The sequence below is a fragment of the Lutra lutra genome, chromosome 18 (assembly GCF_902655055.1).
Source record: "Lutra lutra chromosome 18, mLutLut1.2, whole genome shotgun sequence".
Lineage (NCBI taxonomy): Eukaryota > Metazoa > Chordata > Mammalia > Carnivora > Mustelidae > Lutra > Lutra lutra.
Genome location: NC_062295.1, coordinates 6,714,212 through 6,733,268, shown reverse-complemented (window position 1 = coordinate 6,733,268; position 19,057 = coordinate 6,714,212). Strand labels below are relative to the sequence as shown.

General features: G+C 47.4%; 1 long non-coding RNA gene across 1 annotated transcript in view; it reads left to right on the top strand.

Annotated features, from left to right (window-relative positions):
• LOC125091050 (uncharacterized) overlaps positions 1-19,057 on the top strand; it is a 187,611-nt gene that overhangs the window by 142,859 nt on the left and 25,695 nt on the right. The window contains exon 5 of the long non-coding RNA XR_007124566.1: positions 10,531-10,608. This is a non-coding gene — a long non-coding RNA (uncharacterized LOC125091050). The remainder of the gene's footprint in view (positions 1-10,530; positions 10,609-19,057) is intronic.

Here is a 19,057-nt window from a genome sequence, read left to right as displayed (position 1 = left end):
GGCCCACTGGACTCTCATGGGTCCCCGTAGGCATACGGGTCTTGTCATTCCTCAGAGGCCAGAGGGAACAGTGGTTACGGGCCTGTGGCATTTGTCACATCAGCTCTTGGTCTGCCATCTGTTAGCACGTGGACCAGTCAGTGAACGGAGCCTCCAGTATCTAGCCTGGGCTGTGAGGCACCAACAGGGCCTGCCTCGCAGGACTGGGGTCAGGATTGGTTGAATGCCGAGGGCCCTTGGAACAGGCTGCGGCGTCCAGTTGACGCTCAGGAAGTGCTAACTTGTAAGTGTCTTGCGAGGTAGTGAGCTTGCTGTCACTGGAGGTTTTAGGCTGAGGACAGACCACCTGCCATTCTGGGGGTGATTCTGGGACGATCCTGCGAGGTCGGAATGGAGGGTGAGGAATGTTGGCTTTGGACTCCTGGTACTTACTGCCAATTAGCTGTTTGTGGGGCCTTGTCAAGCCTCATGATGTCTAAGATGCACTTTTCCCTTCTGTCAAATGGAGAAATAACGTTTACAAAGCACAGGATAGTGTGTCCTGCCCCTAGAGGACCACTGGTAACCGGAAGTCATCAATGTTTTCTGAATGAGGAAGGGGGCTGGGGGCAGAGCCCGCCAAGCTGTCTTCAGCCCCAAGAGCCCATGGAGCTCTGGAGAATTACAGCTCAGGATGGTGGCAGAACCATCAGATGGGCCTCCGCCACCTCCCAAGTCACAGGCAATGAAGAAGAGCGTGCTAAAAGTAGAATGTGTTGAGTACGTGCTGTGCATCAAAGCATCTTTGATCATGTCGGTCATAACTCCTGATGATTCCGTCAGCAGATCTTAGCCCCATTTTGCTGCCTGCCGCAGACAGCAGGAGCCCTCAAGCAGAACAGGGAGGGGAGAAACCCTGGAGGGTCTATTCCGAGTCTACAGCGGAAAAGACCACAGAAGTCCTCTGTCCCCTGTCCTCCAGCCCCTGCTGGAGAGGTGTCCTGAAGTTCTGCCACGGAAGGCCCTTCTTACCTTATATCCCTGCTTCAGAAAGGCCGATTTCTAGCGAGGCTGGACAAGCTCATTGAGCTCCCAGCTGGACATGGATATGATCGCAAAAATCCCCCCAAGTTTCTGGGAGGAAAATTGGCTTTTGTCTTTTTCAGTGAGCTCACGCCTAGGAAAAAACCACAGGGCTGGGAAAAGGGGGTTGCTGGCATTGGGGGCACAGGAGGAGGGGGCACAGGTCTGTTCCTGGCAGGAGCTAGTACTGGGGTCTTGGATTGGACAGATGGAGGCGGAGGTGGGCTGAGAGCCAAGAAAGATGAGTAGATTATTTCAGGCATGTTCTCCTGAAATCTCTAGAATGAAGAGGGGGGGCTTCCACGGCCACATGGACCACCAACACACCCACTCTGTTTCATTACCTTGTGGCAGGCAGTTGAGAAGGAATCCTTAATGTAAATTCAGTACTGCCCGCATTCCTTCCAGTGCCCCTGGGAGGAAGTGTGATTAACACCCTTTTCGCCACCAAGGATGCCCCGAACCTCCCAAGTTCATGTGCCCAATGAGCGGCAGATCAAAGACAAGGACCCTTTCATTGCTGTAACACTTTAAGCCTGTGTACCTGTCTTTCTTCCTGTCTGGAGCAGAGAGCTATCCACTGGAAATACAGCGTGACCCACGAATGTGTGCCACGTGGGAAGTTGTCAATTTTGTAGTAGCCGTGTTTAAAAATAAAAGGAAATGGGAAATTAATTTTCTTGAACCCAGTTACCCAAACATGTTATCTCGATAGTTAAAAGATTATTAACTACATAGTTTACGTTTTTCCCTTGGCACCAAGTCTTCGAAAATCTGGTGTGGACTCCATGCTGGTGGCAAGGTCACTTCGGAGTGGCCATGTTTCAAGTGCTGGGTGGCTACACGCCCCCAGATGGCGCAGGTCTGAAGGGCGACCTGTGAGCTCACACGTCACCCCCTGAGTCACTTCCCTGAACCCCCAACCAGAATGGCATCCCACCCCCTCCTGTGAATTCCATCCCATCTTCCCAGCTGGTTTCCTCCATGGTGCATATCATTGCTGCTGGTCTTGCTAGTGATATATATTTATTTTTATTTCTATTTTTCTTGTGTGTCTCCCCCTGTAGAATATTAGTCCCCAGATGCACCCCAGCCATTGAGAACAGTGCACGGGACAGAGGAGGTGCCCAGAAAGCATAACTGTGTCGCACATCTGACCAAAGGCAGGTCTGAGTCCAAGGCTAATAATAAGGGTGATGTCGGGACCCACCACACCTCCAACCCGGGAGTAGCTGCCCTTTCCGGTAATTCGTAGGCTGAACCCTCCCTCTTTCAGCCCCCTTCCTCCGTATTCCAGTGTTTTACAGAAGTGGACGGCCTGCTCCCTAGTCTGAGTGCTCCCCGTGCAGATACTTAAAGAAAGAGAAAGATCCAGGGTCTGTGCTCATTTGCCCGTGCTTATGTAATTTGTAAGTGGCGGAGCCCTGACGTACAATCCCAGTCTGGGAACCAGGGCTGTGTATCCGCTGCTGCTGGCCCCGGCCGTTGAATAATTTGGGGCCCCTGTAAACGCAGCATCTACCAGATTCATTAAATCTGACGTGTCCAGCCATTTGCCATACAGATGAACTCGGTCCAGCATCCTGGGATGGGGCATCCTGTGCTTTGGGATTCTTGGAGTCTCTCTTTGCCCCTCAAGTCCCTGACAAAAGGAAGGAAATACTCCCTCAGGGGCATGACAACCTGTGCTACGCAAAGCTTGAGTTAGAGACCTGTCCTCTTGTGATTGCAAGGGGCCCCGTGTGGTGACATATACGTTATGTATTATGTGACCCATCTCGCAGCCTAGGAGCCTGATCCAGACATGCCTGCCCCCCTGCATTGGACTCTGAGCTCTTGGTGGGGATGGAAACATGTCCTGCTCATCTCTGTAACCCCAGCTTCTAGCCCCTGAACTGACACACGGTGTCTGTGTGTTGAACAAATCTACGAACCAGTTGAGTCTGGAAACCATTCATTCATTCATCCGCTCGTTCATTCTGAGCTCTTGACTGAGCATCTACTCTCTCTACTCTGTGCTGCATCCTGCTCTAGGTGTCTGAGACAAGTCCCCAGCCCTCTTGGAGTTACCTACTGGCAGAGAGTTGAATGACTGTTATGATTTTTTTTCTCTTTTCCCGAAGAATATCAAACATTTATTTTGTCCCTGTGACTACTAACAGTGCCATAACTATTTATCTAGCATGGTGGTAGGAACCTGGACTCAGGAGTCTGAGGGTGTGGGGGTCAGATCCTTGCTCCGTCGCTTACCCCCTGGCCTGCTTCTCCATCTGTAAAGGAGGACAGCGACAGTCCTCACATCGAAATGTGTTCGAGGGCATTGAACCAAGGGCTTGTGAACTGCAGGGTGTGGTTCGAAGCTGGGGCATCATAAACATGTTTCCGACGCTAGGCGGGGCTGTGTTTGGTGGGAAGGAAGGCCAAAGACTGAGTTTGGGGCTGGGCCAGAGGAACCACAGTTGGGCCTGGGTGGGAGAGTTCTGGAGGCCGGAATTGCTGTGTGTGTCTTAGATGATGGTGGGAAGGGGCCAAGGAGGAGCCATGGCAACAGTGCCCAATTTCTGGTGTTAAGCAATTAACACATTACAAAGAAGCAAAGTTGCCAAGAAACAGGACAGCAGGCCTCTGTGACCAAAAGGAGCCACAGGAAGAGCCCTTGTCTGCACAGTCCTAGAGCCAGCCCTCTGTCCTTGCTTCTGTTCTAACGGGGGAAGCAGGAGGGCTGGGACACCCCTGGCCCCAGCTCAGCCGTCTCTCCAGAGCACCTGGATTTCTGGAGTCCTGGTGGGGCTAAGAGGGCTGCCCCAGGATGGCAGGGAGGGCAGAGGTCCCTGAGAGACAGTGCAGTGTGGTACCGAATGTTCTTGAGCTTTCTGGAATCTTCAGAGCTTGCACTCTGGAGTCCGATTACCCAAGTCGAGATTCCTGCCTCTGTCACCTATGGCCGCATGACTCTGGCAAGCCGTTCACCCTCGGTTGGACTCCGTTTTCCCATCTGTAGAATGAAGATGCGAGGGACACCCACCTCATGGTGGTTTTGGGGGGCTCAAATGGGAGTATTTGGGTAAGGCACCCAGAACGGTGCATGGCACCTAGCGGTCACTCCGTAAGTCCTCTGCAGAGGTCTCTATCTGCTCTGCTTCTCTCTGCTCTCCATCAGCTCCTTCCTCTTGTGTCCTACCCTTCTGGGTCCCCACTTTACCCCGAGGCACTCCTTTGGATTTAGGCCAACACGTCCCATTGCTCCGATCCCCAGAGTGTCTGCAGAGACGTGTGAACACAAGGTGGACAAGTGTCTATCTTATTAATACAGTAACTGCTTACAGCGTAGCCTTGCCCTGCGCCTGGGCTGTATGCCTCCCCTGGCCAGCCCCCGCCCGGTCTCCTCAGGTGGAAGATGGTTGGGGGGAGGGTGCGGTGCTGGTGAAGGAGACGAAAGAAAAAATCAGGAGAAAATGGGTCCTGTAAAATAAATAATTGCAATTCTCTATTTTTATGTGCTGTTTATTATTTAGTGTCACCCGGTTGTTAACGGCTCTAGTCAAACTGGAACCGCAAGTGATGCGTGAGGGGGGGTACTTTTTCATCAGATTATTTTGAAACATCCCACAGTCCTATTGTAGGAAAGAAAAAAAAATATGTGTATTGGCGCAAGGTTCTCAGGAAGAAAATTCAAGTGAAAGGAATAAACTGATTTTGTTTAATTAAGAGAATATAGGAAGGAAATTAAAAAAAAAAAGTGAGCCTGGCACCTTAAAAATAAAATGGGATGATAAACTCTTTGCTGGCAAAGTTGCAATTTCTCTGTTGGATTTTGGATCTGGCTTTTATTATTAAGGCTGGTGTGGAAAGCTGGCATTTTGACAGGAACATGGAGCGTTTGTCACTATCTGGGAAAGAGATAGATGTTGAATGACATTTCGGAAGAAATGTATACATTTTGAGCGTAAGTGCTCTCTCTCTTTACCAGGAAAATTCCACTAGCAAATAACTGATTGGTTATCTTGAGTTCCCAATTCCCGTGGCTATTTAAATGAAAACAGAATTAAAAGGGTTTCTCTCTCTCTCCCTCTTTAACCTTTGGGGAAAACGGAAAGATTTCTCCATGGACAGCATCTTTCCCAGGTAAGGGCATCATTCCTATTTAGCAAAAGTGGAACATTCTTTGTCTCCAGAGGTGAAGTAATTGAGGGAACATAGAATACATCCCTCGAGGAGTAGCTGAAGTCCTCGATTAGGGAGAAGATCATTTTTGTCTCCAAGCCCCACTTATTAATGCAAAGAACTCAGGGGAGGAACATGGCAAAGATGCGAAAGGATGTCAGGAACATCACCCAGGAGACCTGGGTTGCTCCAGCTCTGCTACTTCCCAGCTGTGTGACACTGGGCGAGTGGCTTTCCGTTCCTAGCTTCTTTGTTAAAAGTAGATGCAGTGGAAGGGGCACACTCCCTCCCTTGCTGTGAGGATCAAGTGTGAGGAAATGCGGGGAAAACTCCAGACCGCTCTCCAGACCATGCTGCTGGTTTAGGGTGAGGGGTCTATGGTCTTGAATGGGCAGGAGAAAGAGCCTTCGTTACAGGGAGAGACAAAAAACAGGATGACAAGAACAGCCTGGGATGGCAGGTGGAGAGTACTGGCTTCCCGGCGAGTGGAGCCGTGGCTTTGCCTGTTATTCTCAGCTTTAGTTCCTTCCCTTGCATTTTCCTCCCCTGAGAGCTGAGGCCTTCCTCGCAAACATTGCTGGGGAGTTGTAAGATGTTACGGACCTGCCGTGCAGAAGAAGTCGTGGTTCTGCTTAGGGAGCTCCAAGTCCAAGCTCACGGCAGCCTGATTTCAGTGGGTGTTCTGAGTGGTGGCCACGCTTGACTTCCCACGCATGGTTTGTCTCTTACTGCACTGGGTTTCTTTCCCCTTTGCCATGGTCTTCTGCAGCTCTGAGGTCAGCCAGTAGGAGCCAAAGCCCAAGCAACTAGAACTTGGGGCAGTCCTCCTCAGAGGCACAGGGAGTCTCTGGGGAAAACATCAAAGGGCGACTCCAGCTCCTCTCAAAGGAGACAGCTTTGGCTCAGGTGTGCTTGAAACACAGGCACTCTTTTGCAGGTACAGATGTTAATATTTTCTGGATTGAAAATATATGGCAAAAGTCCCCTCAAGATTTTTTTTGTGTAATCACTTCCAACTTGCTGGTGCTCACTCCTCTGGCATGTCTGTGAAGACCCTGATGGTGTTAAACTTTTCCTGAGCCCAGGACTGCCCAGAAAATAATGATGCTTAAGAAACACCCTTACCTAGTCTTTTGTCTTCCAGGGAAATGGCTAACCTCCCTCTTGCATATTCCAAGAGAAAACCCACCTCTCCTTTCCTCAACAACCCAGACATGAGGGCCTCCATACTTTTTCAGGATTGCAAGACGTGTGAATGACTTCCATACCTACCTGACTCTATAAACACACCAGCTCCCCTTCCTTTCCACAGAGACATCCTCGTTAGTGAATGGTCTTTCTAGTGTAGTAGCCTGCATGAAATCATTTCATGAATTCAGGTTTCCATCAAAGCCATAAGAAGTTAGAAGCAAGAAGGCGATGGGGAATCAGCAGGAAAGTCCCTAAAAAAATGGAGCTAGAGGTAGACTAAGGAAGGAATACAGGCTTGGGCGTTTAGACCTTCCTGCTTGCAGGCAAAAACCACAGCCTTGGCAAAAGCAAGAGAAAAGATGTGGGGTAGTAAAAGATGACCATGTTGGCCCGTAAGTTTTCTTCTACTTTAATATAACCCCAAATCCTGTGACAGATGTCATTCTGGAGGCCCTGGATACCAACATGAACACATGCAAAGGCTGGGACAGAGCATCCGACTGGGAGTTGTGGAATAGCTTCAAAATGTTTGACTTTTGGAACAATGCCCTTGGATGCTGGTGTTTCTCAAGATTTCATTCTGGAAGCAGGAAATGTCTGCGAGTTTTGCCTCTCACCCCAGCGGCAGCTGCCAGTGACTGGTGGGAAAGTACCGAAGTCTAGTAGCTTTGCCTCAAGGCCTGGAGATGATTTTCGGTGCAGAGATGGCCACAGGTTTCAGGCCGAGTTTGGAACTTCACCTGTAACTGCCTCTGCATTACCGTCTTTCTCTTCCCTTTGCTAATGCCCTTGCTTCCTTCTGGGGTGCTCCTGGACTCCTTCCTTATGCAATCACTTGTCTTTGAATCCGTGGTTCAGGCTCAGCCTCTGAGTGACCAGACCGAAGACATTCTATGGACCCGCCCCGATGAAGGAAGGAAAGAAGAAGAAGAGGGAGGGAGGGAGGCCAGCTCTGCTAGCACCAGCTGATTAATCTTGTGTGTGATTTTCCTACTCGAGTCTCAGCTTCCTCTCGGGAAAGACGATCACTGACTCAAGGGTGGCACAGTAGTTGAGTAAGGCAGTGCTTCTTCGTGGACCAGATATGGCCAGATCAGCCCATTCAAGCCCACCATGGCTCCTCAAGAAGAGTTCCTAAGAAAACCTGTCTTCACTTGTGCAAGCTGATCCCAGAATTTCCCACTTTGATCCAGAGGAGTGTTGGCCTGTATCTTCTTCCTTCCTCAACTATTAACTGAAGTACAAGCTGAAGTAGACAGACATTGTTATCAACTTACTTCAGTAGATTTCAAATTCTCAGGGGGACACAAAAATCACTTGGGGTCTTTGTTGAAAAGAGAGTTTTCCAGAATCCCCCCCCAAGAGATTCCAGTGCAGTGGAAATGGAATGGTTTCAGAGGTCTACCTTTTTATAAGCTCTGTGAGCTGAGGCTGGAGATCCACAGACCGAGTTTTTAGAGGTAATCCCCTAGTTCAGAGACGAATTCTTTACCAGTGCGGTGCTCACAGTGTTTGATGCTCTATGACCTGTTTGCTGGGGTGCATCACAGGCCCCGCTGGCTATTTCCCACCTGGGCTGGACCCCAGTGGGAACGGTCGGTGCCGTTCCCCAGACCCCAGCTGCTTACCTGAGCTCTGGAATGCCTCTCGGTCCACTTTGCCCCATTGGGTTGGCACTTTGCTCTGCACATCGATGAATTCACTCATGGATGTCCATGAGCCCTTGTCCATTTAGTGCAGAACGAATAGGCTGAGGTTGCTGGGAAACCCTGACATGGCCCGGATGATTGATCACAGCGAGCTGTGGGGCCCCCCGGCCCTGAAAGGTGACATATCCATTATGGCCGATTCAGACCAAGAATGACAAGAAGCCAAAGGCCTTCCTCATCTGTGGTACCTGTTATGATGCCAGAGCTCAGCCTCTGACTTTGATCGTGAATGCTGCCCACCGCTGGTCATGACGTTTGTACTTCCAGTCACCGGTGACTCAGTGAGCGCACTGGCTGGCTGCAGCCTGGTCGGTTATCTGAGAGCTCCCCTTTGGGCCCCCACACCTCAGGCTCCCGAAGCTTCCAGAGCACAGCTCCATTCCCATCGATACCATCTCGTTGGATGTAGGATAGGTATGGGAGGAAAATGGATTTATTATTGACAAAACTGTGCTATTTTCTTGTTACCTCCGGAGAAACGCTGGAATCTATTCCAGCCGTCAGCAGACTTTTCTGTAAAGCCCCCAAATGCAAATATTTTTGGCTTCAGGGACCAACTCGATGATCTTGGGGCGGTTACTCATCTCTGCCTTTGTAGCGTGAAAGCAGCCACAGACGACAGGTGAACACAAATGGGTGTGGCTGTGTTCTAATAAAACTTTATTTATAGAAATGGTGGTAGAGTGGATTTGGTCCCCAGGCAGTGGTTTATAACACCTGGTCTAGCCCGTGGTTATGCATCTTTATTCATTTTACAAATATCTGTTGGGCAGCCCCAGGTCCCAGACATTGTCCTAGGCAGAAGGGATACAGCAATGGGGCATGATAGATGACATTCCCCCTTGCCCTGGGCCTATAGCGGAATAGTGGGGGAACAGACGATGATTAACTAATGATGCAATGAAATGCGTCTTCCGTTGTTCCAAGTGCTCGGAAGGAGAAGTGCATGGGCGTGAGTGGGAGTCAGTAACGGGAGACATGGGGCTTAGGGAGGTGAAAGTGGAGTGATGAGGCACCAAGCAAAAGGAGTAATAGGGACGGTCTAGAGGCAAGAGGAACATGGACCTCGGGGGACCCAGGGTAACTGTCACCCAGAGGAGGAAGGAGAGAAGGGTCACACCCAGAATCTGGTGCTTCTCGCCATGTATTTCATACATCCCCCAGAAGCCTTGGGGCATCTCTGAAGATTCTTTAAAAAGCAGAGGAGTTGACAGGGGAAGATTTAGGTCTGACGATGATTTACCTGGCCAATTTGCAGAGAAAGGGGGACAATAATAAATCCAGGATGAACTGGATGGAAAGTTCCTGAACTACTCAGTCAATTCTGGTATAATACAAACTCTCTACTCCACTTCTTTTTTGCCAAGGTGGCCCACAAAGCCAGGGGTTTGATGAAATGTCCATGCCCCAGGTGCCTGAGTGGCTCAGTCAGTTAAGTGTCTGCCTTTGGCTCGGGTCATGATCCCAGGGTCCTGGGATCGAGTCCCGCATCGGGTTCCCTGCTCAGCCGAGAGCCTACTTCTCCCTCTCTCTCTCCCTCTGCCCCTCCCCCCGACTCGTGCTCACGCTCTCTCTCAAATAAATAAAATCTTAAAATAATTAAAAAAAGAAACGTCCATGCTCGAGGTCAGTGAAGATATCTCACTGGCGAAAATTCTGTTCTTGGGAAAATGGTGTTTCATTTGTGTCGGGGACAGGGCTCTGCTGGGGAGGCCTGGGTGCTGAGGCGGGGGTGGGGGTGGGGGGGACCTGGGCTGGGGGTCAGATAGGGCAGAGCCTGTGAATACCAAGGGATGCATACTTCTAGAAGCTGGACTTCCATAGCCCATTCCTCTTGCCCCTGTGAGGCCCTGCATTTCAAGGCCAGCTGCCCCTTCCGAAGCTTTGCTTATAGCCGATTCAAGTAATGGTTATTCTGCTGCTCTCTTTTGAAGGTGCCATAATGTTGCAATGTCTTCTTATTCCAAGACATTTAATACCTCTGCTTGGAACGCACTGATACGTAGATCATTAAGCAGAGCAGACCTTCTCGGGGAAAGGAGTACTAATTGCACTTTGCAAATGCCATTTTCATTTGCTATTTGGCAGGGGTGCCACAGTCACGGTCCTTCTATTTCTATTAACCACAAGGGCTGGGACAAAGTCATCCCATCTTCCTTGGCAGCCGTGTGGCTCTTTAGGCATTCAAGAGAGCCGTGAAGCCAGCCTCGGAGACTGGGGCCTAGGGAGGGTACCTCCTGCTGTTCCCACACTGGTGGAACACCCTCTCACTTCACAGCCGGGCTCATCTGTGTGGCCAGTGGCCCTGGGCAGAAGTGGTGATGCCCTCCTTCCAACAATAATTTCTAAACAACAGTGTGGCTTTCATCTTGGTGATGCTCTCTGTCTTGGATCTCTTGCTCAGGGAGAAGCTGGCCTCTGGGCGGTGAGTGGCTTCAGAGAGAGACCCGTGCAGCGAGGAACTGGACCCTCGTTCCAATGGGTGAGTGAGCTTGCACATGGATGCCAGCCTCGGTGATCGTGGCCTCCGTCGACAGCACAGTTGTAACCCTGTGAGACATCTCCAGCGAGAGGTAGCCAGAGAAGTTGCACCCAGATTCCTGAGGCTTGGAATCAATAACTAAATGTTTACTGTCTTCAGGTCTAAGTTTTAGGATCGCTTTTGACCCAGCAATAGGTCACAAATACAGGAGATAAAAGTATTAAATCCTTCAAACAATTAGACCTTGCATGAACGTCCATAACAACTCTGGCACAAAGGGCGCCCTTTTCTGGAAGGGGGAAATGGGGGCACAACCTGGCTGAGAGTCAGAAGTCCTTACCGAGGCCCCACACAATTTGTGGGGCCCAGGGCAAGTCACAGTCCCTTTCTAGACCTTTCTGTTTCTCTGGTTATAAAAGCAAGAAGTTGGATTAAGAAGGCAGATTCCTGGGGCGCCTGGGTGGCTCAGTGGGTTAAAGCCTCTGCCTTCGGCTCAGGTCATGATCTCAGGGTCCTGGGATCGAGCCCCGCATCGGGCTCTCTGCTCAGCATGGAGCCTGCTTCTCCATCTCTGCCTGCCTCTCTGCCTGCCTGTGATCTCTCTCTCTCTCTCTGCCATATAAATAAATAAGATCTTAAAAGAAAAAAAAAAAAAAAGAAGGCAGAGTCCCTCCCCTGATACTTGGATGTTTGGTGGTGGACACAACAAATAATGGTCACTCTGTAAGGGCTCCCATCCTTACGTGCGTGCACGCCCTTAGAATGTGACGACGTCAGCTAGCAAGGAATAGGTATCGAACTGTAGGTTGGGCATTGAATTATACAGGAATTATCAGTTAATATTGAAAATATCCAACAAAAGCAGGTGCCTCTACAATGATCATTTATTAGACCAGAAATTCAGGCTCAGAAAGCTTCATTTCGAGCAGAGACATTGTATTAGGTGTTTTACTGCTGCATAACACATGACCACAAATTTCACGGTTTCAAACAATGCACATTTAAAAAACGTATTTATTTACTTATTAGAGAAAAAGAGTGCACGAGTGGGGGGGGAGGGGCGGAGGGAGAAGGAGAGAGAATCTCCAGGCGACTCCCCATTGAGTGTGGAGCCCGACGTGGCGGGGCTCGATCTCATGATCCTGACATCATGACCTGAGCCTAAACCCAGAGTCAGACACTTAACCGACTGTGCTACCCAGATACCCCTAAAATAATGCGCATTGTTCTTCTCACAGTTTCTGTGAGTCAGGAATCTGGGCATGGCTTAGCTGGGTTCTCTGCTCGGGGTTTTAATTTTTATTATTTTTTATTTTTTTATTTTTTTAGATTTATTATTTATTTATTTGACAGACAGATCACAAGTAGGCAGAGAGGCAGGATCCCTGCTGAGCAGAGCGCCCGACGCAGGGCTCGATCCCAGGACCCTGAGATCATGACCTGAACCGAAGGCAGAGGCTTAACCCACTGAGCCACCCAGGTGCCCCTTCTGCTTGGGGTTTTAGAAGTTTGTCATCGAAGTGTTGGTCAGGGTTGTATTCATATCTGAGACTCAGGGTCCTAATCTAAACTCCCCCAAGAGTTTGAAAGAATCTAGTTCCTTATAGTTGTAGGGCCGAGGGCCCCCAGATCCCAGAGCCACCACCTCTCTGTAAGCAGTTCACAACATGGCTCTTTGAACATAGCCATTCACAGCAAGGCCAGCAAGAGAAAGCCTCTCTCTCTCTCTTTTTTTTTTTTTTAACTTTTTTGCGGTCATTATAATTGCCTTTCTGAGGAAATGTAGTCAAACTGTTCATAATTACAATGTTTTCCATCCAAGTCAGCAATTCTCACATTGTATGTTTTTTTGTTTTCCTCACATTGTATGGTTTTTTTTTTTTTTAAACCTCTCACTTTATTGATTCACATATTTTCAAATCCACTATATTTTTCAAATACAGGATCATTATCATAAAGATTTCTATTTATTTATTTATTTATTTGATTTCTTTTCAGTGTAATAGTATTCATTGTTTTTGCAGAAAGGGTCCAGTTTCTTTATAAGGTGTCCCTCGCCTGATGAGGTGAGGCTCACCAGGGCGCTCTGGTTTTGATTAGCTCAAAGCCAACTGACTTAGAATCTCCATTGAATGTTCAGAACCCCCTCACCTTTGCCATGTAACGTAACCCAATCATGGGAGTGAGACCCCCATCATATTCACATGTCCTGCCCACATGGAAAGGGAAAGAATAATCCAGAGCATGTACCGGGGGTGAGTGTGGTATAAATCTTCAGGCTACTTGGGACTTCTGCCTACCAGAGACACGGAGGTAGGAAATGGTGAAACTGTAATTCAAATTCAAGTCTGCTTGATTTCAGTGCTTATGTTTTGAACCACTAGCCATAAATCTGTGGCTGAGAATGCACTGAAGATAATTATTATGGCCTCTGTCTTGGTAATCCCCAGGGCTTAGCACTTAATAATGACTCCAGTATTTATCAAGGGCCTGATCAAGGGTGCTTCTGACTGCCAGGGACAGAAATCTAACACAAAGTAGCTGAAGAAAGCTAAGGAGCTCGACCATTAGCTGGGAAGTCTGGGCCTGGTACAGGGTCTTACGTAATAGTCTCTGGGGCCCTGTTTTTCTCATTCAGGGCCCTGTGGCTGTATTTCCAGGCAGCACCTCCATCCCATGGTGGTAAAAAGGGAGGCTATAATCTTACATTCTCTTGGCTCAAAATCCAAAAGGAAAGAACTTTCCCCCCACAGTACCTATATATCAAAATTTAAGGAAGATTCTAAGTGACCCAAGATGTGTCCTTTCTGGATCCAAACCCTATCTGGAGGAAGAGGGTTCTCTGACTGGTCAATTTGAGTCACAGTGACCGCCCTCTAGTTGGGGAAAGTCAGGAAAGACAGCATGATTAACAGCTTCCCCAGGACAATGTGGGATATCCAAAGTGTGGCTCCTGAAGGAAGATTTGGGCACTGTTGCTGAAAGGAGGGAGTGCTGTTGGGCTGATAAGAACACAGACTGTACACAAAGCTGAAAGATAAAGCTCTTTAACCCTCTGCATGGGGCAAAGTGGTTGTGTAAATACCACTGAGTGTATATGGAGGCTTACTTCCCAATCATACAGAACTGAGAAAGTTAACACATTAATTCTTCATTCCGGCTTCCGATTCTCAAGCATCCAAATTACCGAGATGGGGGTGGGGACCCGAGTTAGCGCATCCGATGAACAAATGATGCCCTTTCTGGGGCTAAGTATTTCAGAAACTTTGGAGGTGAGTTCGTGGCTGGGATTTAGATTCACGAAACTTATCTTAGTCCCGGGGAACTTTCTCCATGGTATTCTAGATTTTTAAATGAGCTTTATCTGGGCGAGTCACATTAGCACACATTCTCTGTGTTATGGTGGCTTGACCCCAAGGAGCAAATGCAACTTGATAGTAAGGTTTGGTAAAGGTGGAGGGTATCCTTAGGATGGGGCTAACCTTTATTTTGTGAGCATTCCAATAAACTAATGGAGGAATCCATCCTGCCGGCTGCTGGCCGGTCAGGATACTAAATCCTTTCTTCACCAGGAGCGTGTTCCCTCTGGAGAGTGTCCTCCCTAGTTTCTGAGAAACATCTCGTTTCTATCTGTCCATGTCTCCGTGTGTGTCTTTAGTCCCATTGTATATGGATCACATGGATACTTGATCACTTTTCTCTAAAAAGCTTTTAATCTCATTTCAGCTGTTTTTGTTTATTTTTTTGTTTTTGAGGCCTTCCATTTGGGTACCCCTCCAGAGAAGGGACTCAGGCTCTTCCAAAACATTGCCTGAAAATGATTCGGCAGTTTTGATAGTCAGAGATCTTTCCATAGTCTTCTTCCATAGGGAGAGGGAAGTGGAACCATGGCCAACTTTCTATGAAATTTAATTTTCCAAAGTGGTAACTCCATCCTGTAGCTATGCATGGAGAAAATATGCAATGTGAAGTGCTAAGGTATTATAAGGACAGCTAAGGGCTTACCTCTCCCTTGTTAATCATCCAGAGCTCGCTGCCTGCCTTTATTTTCCGCTATGTACTCTGTCCCAGCCCTACCTCACCGACCTCACCCCAAAGCACAGGAAATGAGCATGGGTGGGAAAAAGTCAAATATGCAATTAAAATGGGAAGATACAGAAGAATAGGCTGCCTTCTGTTAACAGGTGTGTCCGGGGGGATTGATTGCATAATGAAGGCTTTCTCATATTCCCTGAGATACTGGTGGACAGCTGTTCAGTTGTTCCCCAGAGAGCTCCCCTTCCTTTGAGTATATATTTGACCTTGTGACTCACCAATGGAATAGGACAGATGTGAGGGGATGTTACAGCTAAGATCAGGTTACATGCAGACTGGCTTCCATCTCGTACTCTTTCCTAGTCTGTCACTTGTCCTTTGGGATGGAGGTAGTCGCTGGGAGCCGCCAGGCTCTGAGCAGCCCTGTGGAGAGGGCTGGGTGGCTAGGAACCGAGGGTGGGCCTGGCTAACAGCCAACAAGGAGCTTATGGCCTCAGTCCCACAGTCCATGACAGACCAAATCTTGGCAACAAACATGTTACGAGAGTTGGGAAGCGGATCTTCCCTTGGTCGAGCCTTCAGATGGGATCACAGCCCAAGTCAACACACTGACTGAAGCCTTGTGAGACACCTTGAGGCAGAGGCACTCAGGTAAAGTGAACTCAGATTCCTGAATGATGGAGATGGAGAAAACAAAGAATGGTTGTTTTAAGCCACTAAGTTTTGGGATAATTTATTAGGCAGATACAGCTAACATCTCTCCCCAATACCTGTCTCTCACCTGTCTATGTACATATCTGTCTCCATCCATCCACCAACCCACCCATCCATCCATCCTTCCATTGATCCTATCCCTTCCTTTCTTCTCCTTCCCTTCCCTTTTCTTTCTTTCCACCTACCCATCCACCCATCCATCCATCCATGCTGTCTATCTATCCATCCACCAACTCATAAATTCTGTCTATCCATCTGCCTGTCTCTATCCATCCATTCTGTCTGTCTCTATTATGCATATATCTATCATCTATCTATCTATCTATCTATCATCTACCCATGAATTTATTCATGTATCTATTCACCCATCCATCCATCTATCCATCCATTCATCCATCCATCTATCCATATATCCATCTATCCTCTCCCTATAGAAGGGTGTGGTAAGGGGAAGCATCTCTACCTGACAAGAACATCTATATACATTGTTCTCTTTTGCAGAAACCAAGGCTCAGAGAGCTGAGTGATTTGCTGCATATCACATAGTAGGCAGGACTACTCTTGGCTAGGAATTCTACTATAGCCCTATGACTTATTTGTACACTGTTCTGTGCCTGCATTATGTGTCTTTGTTGAATCCTCATCTCATTGCTTTGAAGTAGACATTTTTATCCTCCACTTAAAAGTGAGAAAATTGGAGATAAGAGAGGTCTGGTATCCTTCCTCAGACCACACAGTAAATAGAGTAGTGAGGATTCATCATCTCCCCCCCCCTTTTTAAAAGAGGGAGGGTGTTGTGTCAATCTTAATGATTTTTCCATAAAGAGGCTGCCTCATTAGTATTTCTTTTTAGTGTGTTCTCTCTCTCTGCTCGTCACACTGTAAGTCAGAATTGGGAAACACAGAAATTTTTTATTTCAGGAAATGCAATGAGGAAACTCAGAGTCTTCAATCACAATCTGCATTCTCTCTCCTATGAAAAGTGAAACTAGCATCAGAGCACTTCCTGTGTGCTAAGTACTGTTGTTATGCCCAGTTTATAGATGAGGAAACTGAGCTCAGAAGTGTATTTATTTTGGGGTGTCTGAGTAGATTAGTTGGTTAAGCCTCTGACTTTGGCTCAGATTCTGAATCTGGGGTCCTGGAATTGAGTCCCACGTCAGGCTCCTTGCTCAGTGGGGAGTCTGCTTGTCCTCTCCCTCTGCCCCTCCCACTGCTTGTGCACGTTCTCTCTCTCAAAGAAATTAATATAAAATAAAATCTTTAAAAAAAGTGCATTTATTTCATATCATATAGCCAACAAGTGGCAGTCGAATTAAGCCAGACTCTAGAGCTACCATGTCCTGTACCTCATTCTCCCCATCCCCCTTCTCCCACGCACCTTGTCCTAGTACCCAAATATGGGTGTGACTCTCAAGAAGGGTTCTGTGTGAGGACCCTCATTCTTGACCCCCATTCCCTCAAGATGGATAAACATGTGGCATCTGCCCGACGCCTGTGTTCAGGCAGGGACAACATAGCATATCACTGATGAGATTTCCTATGAAGAATAATCACCTGATAGAGTGTGACCCCTTATAAAGATTATCATTCAATGAAGAGGGATTCGTATCCTTGTAAGAGGAATTTCAGGATGATATTTCTCAGACAGAAGCATACTGATACCTGTGATAAACACGAGATCCCTGCAGGTAAACCAAGACCCAGTTACAGTTGATTAGACATGTATGAACATGGCATCCCTGATGCGCTTATGTCCCAAACCCAATATACATTGGCCACAGGTACCTACTATGTATAGGTCATGGTTGGATACGAGGTTGAAGAATGGACTGTGAGTTCCATCCTCTGCATGAGCAGAAGATGCTGGGCAGCAGCAGAGGAGTCTATCAGCAATTTAACACAACGTGCTTTAAATATGTATATGTAGAGGCCAGAAATGTTAAGTGTATGGAGACTAATGCCTGTTCTTCAGCCCACTCTCCTTCCGGTTTTCCTCATGTGGTAATTGGAACACTGTCTACTCTGTTGCTCTAAATGGATGCTCAAGAGATTCTTGTTTGAACTTGGGTTGGTTCCTGTTGCCCTATTTTTAGGCTCTCTGGTTTCCCTGAATGGGACCATGGCTTGAAGGTGATGGCCTCCATCAGAGGAGTGTTGAATTCCTGATCCGAGTGTAATAATGAGTGCTGTGTCTTCTTACTGGTTCTGATACATCAGCTTCTGGAAAGAGCCTTAGTAGTGGGATCTTCTAAGAAAGGGAGAAATCTTGGGCCTGATAAAGAAGAAATAGAAAGATGGGTGTGGACACTTCTAAAATTAACTCCTATTTCCCAGGCTTTATTTTAGATGATCAGCTCATGGCTATTTACCAAAGACTCTGTAGAGATCAGCTTTCCTGGAAAGGGCCACCCATTGAGTTGGGCCTGGGGAATACGTGTCAGTGTGATACATGTTCTATTGGACATACTTCTAGATACTCACCTATACTCCAATTCTGAAACAGTATGAGCTCATGACTGTCCCCAGGGTCTTCTCATCATCCCGAAGAAATCTTTTTTCAGTCTGCTTGTAGATTGTTTTGGGTAGAGACCATGTCAGGCTCTTCCCTTACAGATGACTTGACCCTCAAAATCATTTTGGAAAGTTTCCCATGGTGCAGAAGGACATCAGATACAAGGGTTCTAAGGTCTTTCTTTGGAGAAAATACCATTTCAGGTTTTTTGTTTTGTTTTGTTTTCTGAAATTTAATAGCCTGAACTCAGTCTCTCTACTCAGGAGAAAACAAGGAAAAGAGACCAGAAGCCAGAACTAAAATCTGAGAATGAGGGTTTAAGAATCCAAGAAATCTTCAATCCATGTTTCCAGGCAAAAGAGGGACTTTAAAATGTGCTCTGTTCATCACCACTCAGTGTTGCTGTTAACGTTGCACGAGATGCAACTCAAATGGGTTCATCCAAATCATTCCAACAAACATTTATTGATCGAGGGCTGTGTCCCAGGCATGAGTTGTACATCGGAGACCATTTTCAATGGAGGAAAATATTGAATAAATATAGGAATCATACTAATGGCTCATAAAATAATGTGAAGGTGGCTGAGGAAATGCCAACCAATGGGCAAATTAGTCAGAGTGCAATTTACAAAGTCGTCTCTTGTTCTCTTGGGGTCACTTCACACTGGGATGTATGATCATTAAATATGACCCTTCAAGGCATTCTGTCTAGAGTAGGGGAAATTACTCAATTTTAAGACAAGGTTTTAAACAAGGGCCAAACTGTTTTATCTACTTGGATTTGGGTCACTAATTACACCCAGGGATCTTCCAGTAATGAATCTAACAACGACCTCATAAATTGTACAGTGACAACGAGTTCCCTTTCCATCCTTTGTCATCATAATGTGAGACTGATGCCCTTTCCAATTAGTTATGGCAATTATATGTCCATCAAAGGCATGAGACAAAAGAGGAATATCAGTGTGGTGCTGTGCTGTGAGGGGGAACTTGGATGAGAACTGCTGTTGTGCCCGTGCTGTGTGTCCCTAAATCTGCCCTTCTCCCTCTCTGATCCTGATTCCTTATTGGGAAAAAGCATGATGCTGCTTCAGATGGGTTCTCAAGTCTTTTCTAGCTCCTCAGCCCTAGGATTCTCAGGAAAATTCTGTGTTTCTCCCAGTGGAAGATTATTGTGCATAGTGT